This window comes from Anser anser, assembly GCF_964211835.1.
Source record: "Anser anser genome assembly, chromosome: 3".
Lineage (NCBI taxonomy): Eukaryota > Metazoa > Chordata > Aves > Anseriformes > Anatidae > Anser > Anser anser.
The window spans coordinates 60,054,506-60,068,980 of NC_139722.1; positions in this window are offsets into that span (position 1 = coordinate 60,054,506).

The following is a 14,475-nucleotide window of genomic DNA, read 5'->3' on the forward strand; positions in this document are numbered from 1 at the left end:
CCACAAGCACCGATTCACCTCGCTTTAAACTGATTTAATGCATCTGTACAGCAGGTATGTACTAGGTACCGATTCCAGGGAGACCATGAGCGCAATTCTCTGCTCAGAGAAGGCCTACTGCACCTTTTGAAAGAGAAGTGATAGCAATGTCAGTGTGGCTGGTAATGTCCTTTGGAGGCAGGCAGAGCAGCAGAGCCGCTCCTTGCACAGATTCTCCCTGCTACCGAGGGAGTAGGTGAGCCCACAGAGAGATACGGCTCTGCGGTGAGTGACTTCCCCTCAAATGCCCTCCTGGTCCCTAATCCACCAACCCCGCTAATCTGTGCTGGGGCTGCCCTGCATTATTGTGGATTAGCGAAGTTCTGCAATATCATATAGCATATTTATGCACTGTTTGCACAGCCTATGGAATTTAATCCATCAGTTTGTAATCTCACGTATTGGCAGCCTTCTTTAGTGCAGGTATAAAAAAGATAAGTATAAAAAATAATTATAAATAATTTTTGTCTACTTTAGAGTTCTAGACAGCATACTGCGTGCATACCTTATTGCCAAGGTTTTTCACAAGCTTGCAGAGAAAGGCTAAATGTCTCATGGCACATTCATCTGTTGCTTTGTACCCTGGCAGTCCCTCACAGGGAGTTTGCCTGGATTCGCCTTTACCCCACATTCCTTTTTCATTTTCCTGGCACCAGCCTAGCAAGGTTAGGTATTCTCCCTCTCCGAACAAAACCTGTAAGGCTCTCTCCTACAGGAGACTTGCCAGTCTTTGTGTCCCCACTCCTGCAGACTTCAGTCTCCCTGTTTTTGTAAAGTCTACTAGTAATCTTCTGGCAAGCGTGGCTCTGTTAACAAGTGGTCCTAATTAGTTGAAAAGGAGCAGCAATTTACAGGACCCACTGAGTTCCTGTAATCTCATGGTTTGTTGGCTCTCCTCCCTACCTACTGCCATGATACTGCCTGTTCTCCCCTTCTCCATCGGTATGCAGTCTCATGGGCATAGCCACCATGGGAAAGCACCATTGCAAATGCAAACTCAGAGCTGCAGCCAGACCCAGGTGAGGCCAGCAGCACTGAACGATGTTCTCCAGCTCTTTATGAAGGGTTTGAGCCATGGAAGTGCAAGACCTGGGGAGGAGCGATCCACTCCTCCAGGGCCCAGCAAAACACTGCTCCTATTAATGCTTGTACCTCACTCAGGATCACCTCTCCCACCTGCAGCCTCTGCTTGCTCGCCCTTTCACTGTCTGATTTGCCAACACTGTATTCAGTCCCCGCTCTCTGTCATAAATGTCTAAAACATGTGGCAGGTAGCGGGGACAAAGGGTAGGGAGGGCTCCGAAGCCAGGGAGAAGGTGCAAGCCTGAGTCATACGGAAGAGGAGTTTATGTGACAGTGAACTGCCAATCCCTGCAGTACAGTCTTCGGCAATAACACTGATTTCAATACCAACAAATTGCTGTTATTCCTATACAACATGTTCTTCACTTCTCTGGGTACTCAAGCGGCTTGCTATACTCTATGTACCATACTTCACATTCAGACTTAAAACAGAACTAAAACCGAGTCCTGTCTTTTCTGATATGGATGAACTTGTAATTTTCCTCTTTTTTAAAAAATAATTTATTTATTACTAGCATCATAAGTGCTGTGAATGAAGGCAGAATGCTAGGTCACGCAGATGTGTTGTGTGTTCTGTGAATATCTGGATTACTGCCATCAGGGTGCCTGGAGATTTTACCTACCCCTTTCTCCTCCCCTTCCCACTCCATCAGTTGGTTGTTTTGTGGTTCACGACTGCCATGGGAAACTGACTTTACAGATACAAAATAGATCCAGGACCACCACAAGTTTTAATACTGGAATAATGCATCCGTGGAAGCAAACCCAGAAACACCTATTGAAGTTACATTGGTTGTTGAAGCATTTTTTCTGTTGACTTCAAGCAATCTTGGAGAGGCTTCTGTAACTTGTGACTCTAAATAAGTAGCCTCTTGAATTTTGTACTAGATGCAGCATTTACTGGTATTTCTAAGCAAATATTCATGTTCTAAGAAATCACATACTTCTTTAAGAGGTGTAGCAGGAACTCTCTTCACATAACACACAGAATCTCTTGTGATATAAATGTGAACAGACTACGTATGTATCCTTGACATGTCAGCTCAATAATCCAAACTTCCCTGAGGCAAGTTGCCTGTGTGTCTAAACAGGACACATCTGTTCTTTTCCACAACTTGTTTACATGTTCTTCTTTGCCATGTGCATGCACCATTCTCATTTTTAAGAAAATCCTTAATGGTTTGTTTATTTCTCATATCTAGTTCACAAATGCAAGCTGTAACAGTAGTATGTGCTGAGTGCCGGCTTTGTACAATTTGCAACCCAGTGTTGTTTTTCAGTATGCTAGTGTATATTAGGAATAACTCCATGAAGTCATTCAAGGTTAAAATCAAGCCTTCTGGCTTCAGGCTGACTGGGCAGCATCATGAAATACCACATTGCATGGTAATGTAACTAATGAATCTACAAGGATACATGCTATAATGCAGAGTAAGTGATTTAGGGTAGGAGAAAAACCTTATTAAAATTAGTAATTTAATAGTGGCATCCAAAAGATTAACCTGTTTCTACTAAGCATAGTAAGAAGAATACACATTGAATTAAAAAGATTATTATTATTTTTAAAACAATGACTATAGGTGCAGTTTTCTGTTCTCAAATGTTAAACGGCCCAATTTTCAGAAATGCTGAGAAAACATTGGTTCAGTAGTGCCGGAAAAATAATCCTAAATAGGTAAAGTCTATGAGGTCGACCATCTTTTCAATGTTAGTACAATGCTGTACAAATATTAGGACAATGAAGATGCTCATTTGACCCTAAGGTTGAAGTAAAACATTGCTGCTCTTTGAAATTTGTTGCTAGAATATCCCAGTTCTAAGAAGGAGGTTACGAACCTTTCTACTTACTGCGATTTGGTGTTGTCATTGCTATTTGAAGTGTTCTACAATTAATAAGCCAGATAGGCTGAAGAGGGTTGTTTGTTCCTCTATTGAAATGACAATCGGTGCTATCAAAACAAAACACTCACCATAGCACTTGTTTACATGTTTAGTCTGCTTGCTTATCATATTTGAGTGGTGATTAGTGCTGCCTCAGTCTCTTTTAACAGTCTTGATTGCCAGCCTGGAGTGGAGCCTGCGTTGTGGCTTCTCAGTAAAGGCTTAAAAATAAAAGTAAAATTCACAGAGAAACATTTTCCTTTTTTTTTTTTTTTATCTATGTAGAAATTACAGCAATAAAACACATGAAAAAATCCATGACGTTAGGAATGGGCACCTCTGACGTCATTTCTGTGAAACGTGTTGAACAGATTAGCGGTGCGTTGTTCAGAAAGGAAACCAAGTATTTTTAAGTTATAGTAACACCTCACAAAATATTCCAGTACACAAATGGACATTGCTATGGGAAAAAAGCTTCTGCTGATACATCTCTTGGAATAAGAAAATCTTAAACTTGGCAGAAAATCGATATGGAATTAAAAATCAAACACTAAGAATCTCATTGAAATAATTAGTCTGCTTCCTAGGCTCCCTTTTTCTTTCTTGAGTAACTCAGCTGTGCACATCTCTCTCCTTTTTGTGATGATTACAAAGAAACAAAAATATTTATTTAGATGTGTATATATATTATTGCATAAGCTTATGTTGATCTCTGATAACTGTAAAAAATGTATTATTTCCTTTGGACAAAACCCTCTCTTCATTAGCACTGAATGGTATTTATCAGTCCTTTTCCTGTTTAGATAATTTGTTCAGTGTTGATATATTTTTAAACCCTCAATTGGTTGGAATAGTATCTGCCGCTTCCCATCAAAAGAGTGATGGCAGTAGCTGTGGGTCTAAATCTCAAAGCACCACTCTGTAGACTTCCTAAGTGATTAGTACAGCGTATTATCACTCTCCACCATCTGGCTATCTAACATGGAAATGATATTAAAGGAATCAGAAGACTTATACATGCTTTATCACTTTGGACATAATGTTTCACAGAAAAAAAAAAAAGAAAAAGCAAACGTGGAAGCTGTGTTTGAAACAAGAGAGATGCTTAAACATAAAATAATTATTTTTATTTGCAGAGAAACTACACGCCTGTCCTTCAGCTTAATTACTTGCAAGTATATACAGCCATACGTATGCATACCAAGATAATACAGCTTAGCACATACACGCAGGCAGCATGTTTAACATGCTAGGAGTGAAATCTGTTTAAATTAAGAGTCTCGTTCTGCTTCTGATGTCACTACAATTAGTTGATGTGTTGGATGGATTTTGAGGCTTTGATTCATCTATACTTTTAAGGTTTTGAAGTTAAATGCTTTGGATAAGGCTAAATTAAAGAATCACTACAAATTTCTGTGTTGAAGCCTCACAATCCAATACATAAAAACTCTTGTAATTCAGTGTACTGTATATCTTTGTGTATAAAAATATCCCTTTATAAGGAAGAACAAAAGATACGCTTCTCCACTCCAGGAACATTACATGGAATAAAGAGCCTCTGAAAACCTCCGAAGCACAGAATGCAAGCCTGTGCTGCCAGACAAAAGTGAAAGCCTATCCTGTTTTCTCTCTCCCCGATGTAGTTGCTGTGTCAGATGAGGGCATCAGGGCAGATTCAAAAGTCAGAAAGAAAAAAAAAGGGAACCAGCACAGAGAGAGGATGGAGCGTGGGGAATTCAGTCCTAAGAACACCTAGGTTTTCCCTGCGCAAGCCCAGCTTTAGGCTTCTGAATCTGTTTGTTTTGCAGAAGTGCAAAATAAAGGAGGCAATTAAAAATGGGATATCGCCTTCCATCCATTCATAGGTGGTGTGCTCCAGGGGATCGGGAGCCCGATATCCGCTGAGCAGGGAAACAGAAAGAAGGGAAGTCTTTTCTCCTGTTTCCTTCAAGCTATTTAGGAAGCAATTTCTTTATTTCAAGTGTTTTATTTTTACCTTATAATGAAAACCGAACGGTTTCTTGGCATTGCCAGAGAATTCTGAGCTAGTGAGCTTTCATCTGCGGGTATGTCGCACGAGCTCAGCAGCTGTTAACGGCGATGCAGCAAACACTTTGCTGAGCAGCACAGGTAACGGAGTCTGGTTTGGTGAAGGTCTGTGTCCTGTGTCGTGCTCCTTAAACCTGCCTCCCTGCTGTGGTGGCTTCAGCCCTGCCCCCTGGGACACCGACCTCCGCGGAGGGGCACGGGCTGTGGCTAACCTGGGGCACAGGGCGGGGCTGACTTCTGCCTACCCTTCCCTCTGCTAAAGTTATTTTCCTTTCTTCTCTAGCCAACTGCTTTTTTTTTCTTTCTTTTCTTTTTTTTTTTTTTTTTCCCAAAGCCTGTAAGACGTTAATTGTCTTTAAGATCACTGTCCTCTTGCACATATGGCTGAAGTTGGTCACTGACTTCAAAAGCTAAAGGGCAATGGCTGACAGAACAGTCATGGGAGCCTTAGGAAACTAGGCTATCAAACTGCTTCCAGTGTGGTTTTTTATACTTTGTATTCTCAGCTCTTTTGACCTCAGAACATCCACAGTTCTCTGATGGTTGTCCAGGATAGAAAAGGAATGTCATATGTGAAAAACTAACAAGCACCATCTCTTTATCCGAAATGTCCACCTCTCTTTCCTCTCCATGTACCATGAGAAGAACATGGCGTTTTTCACATTGTGTATAAGCTACTTTACACGTGAAGGCTGTGGATTTTTGGCAGCAAAGCCAGCTCCAGTCAAGTCGATTTGATCTGCTCTGTTTGACAGGCCTGCTCCTGATCTGATCAGATCTGCACTGTGCGTTGCATCTCCATCAGTTGTGTCAACAGGGCTGTCTGGGGCATAAAGTGAGTGGCCTGCTAAAATGAGCAGGACTAAAAAAAAGTAATAATATCAATTAAAAAAAAATCAAGCTATGTAAGCTATTGTTAATCCAAATTATTCCAATGTTCTCATTCTCATCTCTTCTACTTCAGTGGTGCAGGGACAAATGTGCACAGCTGCAGTGGGAAAGGAGCTAGGACAGGAGTCTTACCCGGGGTCTGCTAGCAAAGAGAAAGTAATTTTGAGTTACCCCTGAAGTGTGAAATTCTGTCCTGACTGAAGATACTAGAAAGTTTGTCTTCTGCTGCCGAGAGGATAGAATTTCATCTTGTGCAGCCACAGGGCAAGGGCAAGAATCCAGGCCCTACCGACATCAGGAGTAAAATATCCCATGAATTCAGCATCTTGGCACTGACTGAACTCCAAAAGCTGTGACTCTGTGCTAGGGTAGCAGCAAAACCTGTGAAAAATTATCTGTGGGTAATATCTTCCCTGCCATTACAAATTCCAATCATAACTATGGAAAAAGGATTTTTAAAGGACCAAAAGACAAAATTAAAATTGCTCTGGACTTAATTGTCGTGATCTTTTTAGAAAGGAGTTAGGGTACAAACTACTGTTAATTTTACAATGTCTACATTTACATTCATGGTTTAGGCAACTATTTTATGCAAGTATTTAAACTTCCATGGTGAGATTTTTTTTTAATCAGTGTCAGTTAATACAGATTGTGACCTGTTCCCCCAAAAATTTTATCAACGGTGCAGACAGATATGAAAACTAGAAATGTAAATGGTATGGCAGTATTAAAAATATGAAATTCAGATATCCTATAAAACAATCGGGTGCTGGTAGGATATACAAGGAGAGAGAAAAACAGTCGTCAGCCTCTGTGCTCAGTGTTCATCCAGTTCCTAATGACCTTCCACGTGCTGGTTCATAATGTACAAGACCTGCTCATGAAGTCCTTATTCTGGGAAAAAATTCCTTTTCCCTGAGAAAAGAGGGTAGAGCAACCCCCACAGTGAAAACTCGGTAACAAGTCATGCAAAGACTAGCACAATATAGAAAAATACATTTTCCAAACAACTTATTTAGTCATTTTGTCTTCTGGCTTATAACCGCGTATTTCAACACAGTCAAGAAACTGTTGCTAACTTAGTTAAATGTATTTGTGCTAAACATTTACTTATTGTCAGACAAGTACAGTATATGCCTGAGAGCAGGAACACAGCAGCAACAGTGTTTTTTTCTGATCCTAAGGGGACAGTATTTTTGGCAGCAATTGCCCTGCTATTCCAAAAGCTACCGTCCGCGTTCAGTGTGCTAGTTCAGAGTAGCTGCTAAGCAAGAAGCGGGGGGATTCAGCTGCCCTTTGCCAGCAAGAAGAGAACCAAACAAAAAAATCTGTGTCCAGCAAAATCACTGTAAGCATATACCCCTTTGGTATGCAAAGGACTAATTAAGTATTCCAGTGTCATCACAGTAGAGAGGCAATATACACATTTTCTTTTTTTTTTTATGGTAGAAGTCAGGGAAAACATATAAAAATGTCACTTTCAAAAAAAGCAAATTTAAATAAAATATAAAGGACTTTATCATTCCCTAGGTAATTCCTTCTGGTACATATTTTATTATAGTTTTAGATCCTGGATTTCCACCAGCATAGATGTCATCTCATGTAGTTAAACTGCATAGTTTTTAACAGTACGGGATGCAAGAATTTACTCAGAAATTAACATTAGGAAATACACCTACAGGAAAGTAAACTTTTCTGGTAATAATATTTTAAAACATTCAGGAACGGGTATTTGCAGAAAGATGGGTATTTTATGACAAGTGATTTACTGGAATACTTACAGGTTCTTTTTGAAGTTGTGCACTAGTAATTAAAACAAGATTTTAAAATAAAGATTTACAAAGGAATATTACCTCTTCTGTCAAGGCTCGAACTGATAGTACCTATCACACGAGAAGTTTTCTTGTCTAGCTCTTTAATGTGACAAAGTTTTGGTGTTTTTATTTTATTTTTAAACCACACAACCTCCATCTGAGATAGACTGGGATATATACAAGAGCTGTAAGACAAGCGTTAAAGAGCTTAGAAGATTGTCTTAGTATTACTAGCTCAGCAGTTGTAAGGATTATTGTTGTTGTTGTTTGGGATTTTTTTTTTTTCTGGCAACATCGATAGCAAATAACAGTTTAAAGGAGAACAGTAAAGCAGTGCTAACAGTGAAGTTTTTCCAAATATAAGAGGGAGCATAGAAAGGAACATGGATTATATGTCTGCACAGTACTATGTAGTGATGTTCACAGTTATTTGAGCTGCTTCTCAATGAGTTAACATGGCACTGGAAGCAGAACAAATTCATTAGTGCAGTACTCTCTTTGGAATATTTACCCAGCTAGGAAGCACAATATACTCATCCAGATGTACAGCTACAGAAACCCAGCCATGCAGCTTCCAATACCCAAGGCCAGTTGTTAAGATCTGGACTGCGTTTCTCTCGAGCTATGCAGTCATTACTGATAGCTCCTGTTCAGAAATTAAGCTGCAATCCTTTCAGAAAAAGAAATCAACCTTCTCAGTATTAAATAAAAGATAATTAAGGCAGGCATCAACCATAAAGAGTGAAAGTCATGACACCTAAGTCTTATTTGCCAAAATACAGACAAGTAAGTTGTGGAGGAATGTAAAGATAGGTGACATTGTCAAACGTGAAATTCTAGAAAAAATACCTTTCCAAAGACTTTCTAAATGACTACATAGGGAAATTAAATTGTGTTCGTCAAGGCTACAGAAAAGATGTTTCACTACTGAGACATAAGGTGACAATCTGGACAAGAATTTCAACAGTTAGCATTGTAAGGTACGTTGACAAGATCCTATCTTAGATAAAAGCCTAACTTCTGTATAACACATCTTAAAACACAGATTGACATGAAAGCTTTGAGAGGGAGGTTTGAGACAAACATAATGCCTGCTTGATAGGAACTGTCAGACAGGAAACTGTGGTCCCTGGTGACAGAGAAAAATAGAGCACGGAGAGGGAGGAAGAACTCTGTTTAATGACGTTGCACATGGGCTGAAAGCCAGACATCCACAGGCTGATGTCAAAGACAGGCTGAGATCTTAATTTGAATGGAAGAAAACACACATGAAGGAGCAAAAGACTTGGGGGGGGGGAGAGTGTGTGTGTGTAGGGGGGCGGTGTAATAATGACAAAGATAGTAGCTTGAGCTTTAGATAAAAGAAGGTTAAGTGTGAAGGGTATACAGAAAGGTATGGAGGAGTAAGACAAATCCTCCAGAGGTAATGCTGAAAAAGGGGAGAATTGCGAGTCAATGTTGTCAAAAAAAAAAAAAAATAAAAAGCAAGACAGGCAAGATTTCATATGGCCAGAGAAGTAGGGACTTCGGTCACTTGAGACTTGGGTGAAAACAGTTTCAGCTGTAAAGCAGAACTGGACTGCAGAACGTGCAATTTTAGAAGAATTCAGATGGCAAATGTAAACAGCATATTAACTGAGCCTAGAGCTGAATGGTAAAACACATAGCATCTAGGAAAGCAAGTACATATTGACTTATTATCAAAGGGACAAAGACCCCTGAGGTTGCCAATTCTCATAGGAAGCCAGTGGGATGTATCTAGTTGCTCTCTCTTGCTCTGAAAACTCCCAAATTATCATTCTGATGAGATGGATATGGCAAGTCAACTGTCATTAGTGGTGCTTCCCATGAGTCTCTGGAGTCCTCCAAGTAGAGCACATAATTGGTAACATCTGCTCTAGACCAACACATAGATTCAACAAAAGTGCAACTCAACTTTTCCTTTGGCAAAACAGTGGTTTTATGTTTTTTTTTTCCTTCTTCTCCCCCCCCCCCCCCCGTTTTTCTCTGGTCCTGCTCCTCTTCAAATGCAGGAACAGGTCCTAGTGATATTACACTGCAGGAAAACGTGACTTCTTTTACTGAATGCCCCTCAAGTGAGGAATCCCACCATTGCCTTCTGAAATGTCCCAAACGAATGAAGCAACATTTTTCCATCTCAGATTTCACCCTTTTTGAAAGTCTCCATGCAGCTGACCTGCCTCAGCCAGCTACACTGTGAGGAATGCTATCCTTAGGATTGTAGGTACCGTTTGTAGTGGTTTTGGCTGGGATAGAGTTAATTTTTTTCGTAGTAGCTCATATGGTGCTATGTATTGGATTTGTGATGACAAACAGTGTTGATAACACATGGATGTTTTATTTGTTGCTTACACAAACCCAAGGCCTCTGCTGCTTCTCACTGGTGCCCTACCAGCAAGGAGGCTGGGGGTGCACAGGAGGTGGGGAGGGGACACAGCCGGGACAGCCATCCCTGACTGACCAGAGAGAGGTTCCCCACCATGGGACGTCATGCCTAGCAAGAAAAGCTGGGGGAAAGAAGGAGCGGGGGGACTTTCAGAGTGATGGCTGTTGTCTTCCCAAGTAACTGTTAGGCCCGATGAGCCTTGCTGTCCTGGGAATGGCCTGCTGATGGGAAGTTGTGCCAAGACACAGCAGAAAGACAATTGCGCGTCCCATAGTATTACTTGTTTGCTATTTTCAATCTTCCTATTTCCAATTTTCCTATTTGCAATTTTGATGCTTGTCTGTTTTGCTGAAAATGATGACGAAGTTTTAAGGAACCAGTGCAAATTAGAAAGAGAGAGAGCAGTCACACTAATGCTGTGTTACACAAGATGTCATCATACCACTTGGTCAAAACCGAATGCAAGTGTATCTGATGAGGAAATCTGTTGAACTGCGCATGAATTACGTGTCAGATGTCATTGTTTCTCTGGCTCTCCACCAAAGGTAGAGTTCTTGAGAGGGTGCCTGATGTACGCCTGAACTCCTGCCTTTCCATATGCAAAACAGATGTATAAGCTACTTTTCGTGATTTTTAAGGTGTAGATTGATTTTTGTGTATAGAAGCGAGTCTGGCAAATTCCACTCTTAAAATGAAAACCATCCAGAAACTGGTTAAAATCAGACTATTTTTTCTGTCCTTCATGGGTACAAGTTCTTGTGATAAGACCAAATAGCTGTTGTGATCAGACTACATGAACTACAGTTCTTCTGGAGCCCCAGGGAGACGCTTTTCCTCAGCCTCTCCTCACTTCATGCTAACTGTATTAAACAGCTGTTAACCCCTTTTCACAGATACATGCTGAAGGGCACAGCACTGGCTTATGGGGTGAGACTGGATGCCTGACAAAATGACCTAAATCTGATCTTGGCCATGGGCATGCTGAAAACACTGCTCTAATCTGGACCAAACGTCAGATTTAACAGCAGAAATGTGATGGTTTCCTTCCTTTCACATCTCAAAGAATATTTAGTGCTACTGTATGGCAAATGGGATCTCAAAGTTGCTCAGCAAAGGTTGCAGGATTGAACAAGAACTGTAAGAGACATGAATGTGCAAGCCTGAAGAGTTAAAATCCATTTATTTTCCCATTAACCAGAATGCATTTGGGTGTTTTTGTTTAATTGCACTTGTTTTCTTAAATGCTTTTCAGACTTTTGCATAATGCTAGACAAGTGTCTCACGTAACATAAGTTACAATAATGACTGTAAACAAGGGAGCTTTAAATCGCTTCACCTTTGTGGCCTGATACATTAAAACCTTGAGCCTCCAGAAGAGGATCAGGAAACTCCACCGTCAGCAAAGAGATGGCGATCACCCTCGGAGCAATACACCCAGTAACTGCAAGGGAGGTCAGTGACAGAAACTGGATGCCAGATCACATCGCCCCAGGTGTGAGTGGCAGCTAAAACAACAAGAGAGCTGAGTCCTCCCATTTCTTCGTAGGTCAGGGACCCTCTTCTCCTTCCGACAGTAAGTTGCTGTTTCCCTGAATAGCTCACAGGAAAGGTATTTTGAACATTACTGTTTTTGTTTTGTTTTGCGTTGTTTTTGTTTTATACTTCTGGTTAAAAACAAACAGACATCTTAAGAGACTGCTGATGTGAAAGCAGTGGGTGACATTTCTTTTGTGCAGCTAGGCCCAGCCGCACCAGGGGTAAATCAATTTCAAAATTCACATGAAACATAAAACAACACTACTCAATTATTTCTTCCTAGGTAGGCTCTGACTTGGCTGAGCCCCAAAGCCTACACTGTGTGAAGTTTTCTGAGCACTTGGGCTTCACAACATCAGCAATAGTTCTCATCAGGTTCTTCCAGATGGATGAGGGTTAGTGTCACATCTAAGAAATGTTGTTTTGACATGAGTGTTTCCAGTTAGAGAGTTGATGTTGAATTTAATTGTCTGGGCTCCACGAGCTCTGGCTTTGCCAGAGGCTGAAATACTGGGCCAAAGCACAGAGCATTTTGCTTGTTCTAAAAGAGCCTATTACAAAATTGAGGCCTGGATTCATTTCACTTCTAACTGATGTGCCTCAGCAGGACGCAAGCCTAGTTGTCCCAGCCATCTCTGCTATCCACGGAGAGAGAAGAGCGTCTCTAGAACAACTCTCACTTGCTAAGTGAATTAAAATTTTCCCTTGGAGGAGCTTCTGTCCTAGCCACTGGAGAGTCCCAGGGCAAGTACGTTCATATCTTAGACTAAACGATGAACTGGCTGAAACGCTGGTAGTGCTCACGCATTAATGGCTCGGCTGCTCCTAGGAAGACAGACAGGCACGCACCAGAAATGCCTGTGGGGTAAGAGTGACGATCTTCACGTCAGGAAGGACTGCACTATGTTCTGGCAATAAGAAGCTTACATTTTTTTACTGGTCTGTGTGTTCTGTGAATATACATGAAATATACTGCCCCTATTCCACAGAGATCCTAACCTTACAAAAAGTCCATAGATAAAGAGAGGAAAAAAGATCCAACACCACACACAAAGCTTGCACAGTGGTGACAAACACATAGGATGTTTGTGTAATATCTGGAGCTTGGGAAGGCAAGGAAGACAGGGCTACAAGAAAAATTTGTGGCTGAAGGCAGAGACAGACAGAAAAGCAAGAGGGGAGAAGAGAGCAAGAAACACAACAAATAGGCAGCTGAGAATCAAGATTTTTTCAGTTTAGTCAGTAAATACGTATTTCCCCCACCCACATCTGGAATAATATGCATTTTGGATTCAGAACTGCATTCTTTACTTGCTTAAGGCTCCCAGTAAAGTGTCTTTTGCTCAAGGAATGCAGGATCCAGTGTCTCAGCTGCATGACTTTCGCATGTAGTTGGCAATATTCACTGCATTTAAAATCAAACTTTTTTTTTTTTAATTTCAGGCAGTGTCTTCTTTTTTAAATAAACCACTTTCCCCCCACATACTTTTTAAAGTTTCTATTTCAGTCAGAAAATAAGAGCAACTCCAGGAAGCTGGAGATTTCAGATCAAACTTAACTTGACCTCTGGAGCTAAATAGTCTAGTGGGTTTATTAAAGACCCTAAAAGAGAAATGTCTTTTTATTTCAATGTACAGTCTCTCATGTTGCATATCTCTGGAGGTTTCCTGTCCCATTGAATGGTGTCTTCATTTGCAGACTGTCTTTGTTAATGGTCTCCAGAACACAATTTTTTTTCTTAAATGTGAATGATACATGTCAAGAATAAGAGAAACAAGACAGTGTTTATCAAAATCATTTAAAGTTACTTTCTGTTTTATAGCTGTGTTTGTGCAAGTATAAATATTTTATAAAAAGCAAGCTATCTGCTCACAGCATAAAATATGAACTAACAGAAGTATTCCATAATATTATTTGTGTTCTGGCTACCCCATATCTTGGAAACTAAAGTTATGTATATCTAATTGTGTGATGGTGTTTGTGCTTTTGAGACAAAGGTAAAGAAATGAATAGCTTTTTTTAACCTGATGCTGGAGCAACACAGGGAAGATTTGTTTTGTTAGCACTAGAAGGATGATAGCTCTGCTACAGAATGCAATTTTAGCTCTGAGAATGACTTTTGGTGAATTTTTTGTGATGAGGACTGAAAGAATAATTAGATTAGGAAAGCATGTTCTGCTCCTGCTGCTTCAATATTTTAAGGAAACAGTAAAACTAGCCAACTAGATACAAATTACAGGGCAAATGGATAAAGGAAATAGTTTTAATAATTCCTTTTTTTTTTTCTTTTTTTTTTTTTTTCCAAGGAGCTCTAGAAATCATGAGGATGACCAGGATTTCTTTTCATCCTATCTCACCAACTGGTAGCCCCTTAATGGGTGCTGTTTGCTTTCCCTGCATCTCCACCTTTCTCCCCTATCCTTGAAAGAAAGCAATTTATAAGTGAATAAAGAACAATGTGGTAGAATCACACAGAAAGAGATCTGCAAGGTATCTATGTGCTTGTGAGATTAGGCATGTCCTGAGCCAGTCTCCCTGTGCTCAATATAACTTATATTGTAGTTAAGTCTTAGCTCTTTTGAAGGTACATCTCTTCCATTTGCCTTAAGGGGTATATGTTTCACTGCAAATACAGCCCTGCATCATTTCAGCCTGCTTCAATGAAGCAAAATTAAAAAAGTATTTTAGTCAGCTCCTAAAAGGGCACATCTTATACAAATTTATTTTTGCCACTTGGAGGTATTCTTCCTGCTGCTTTTGTTATTGCAAAGCCCT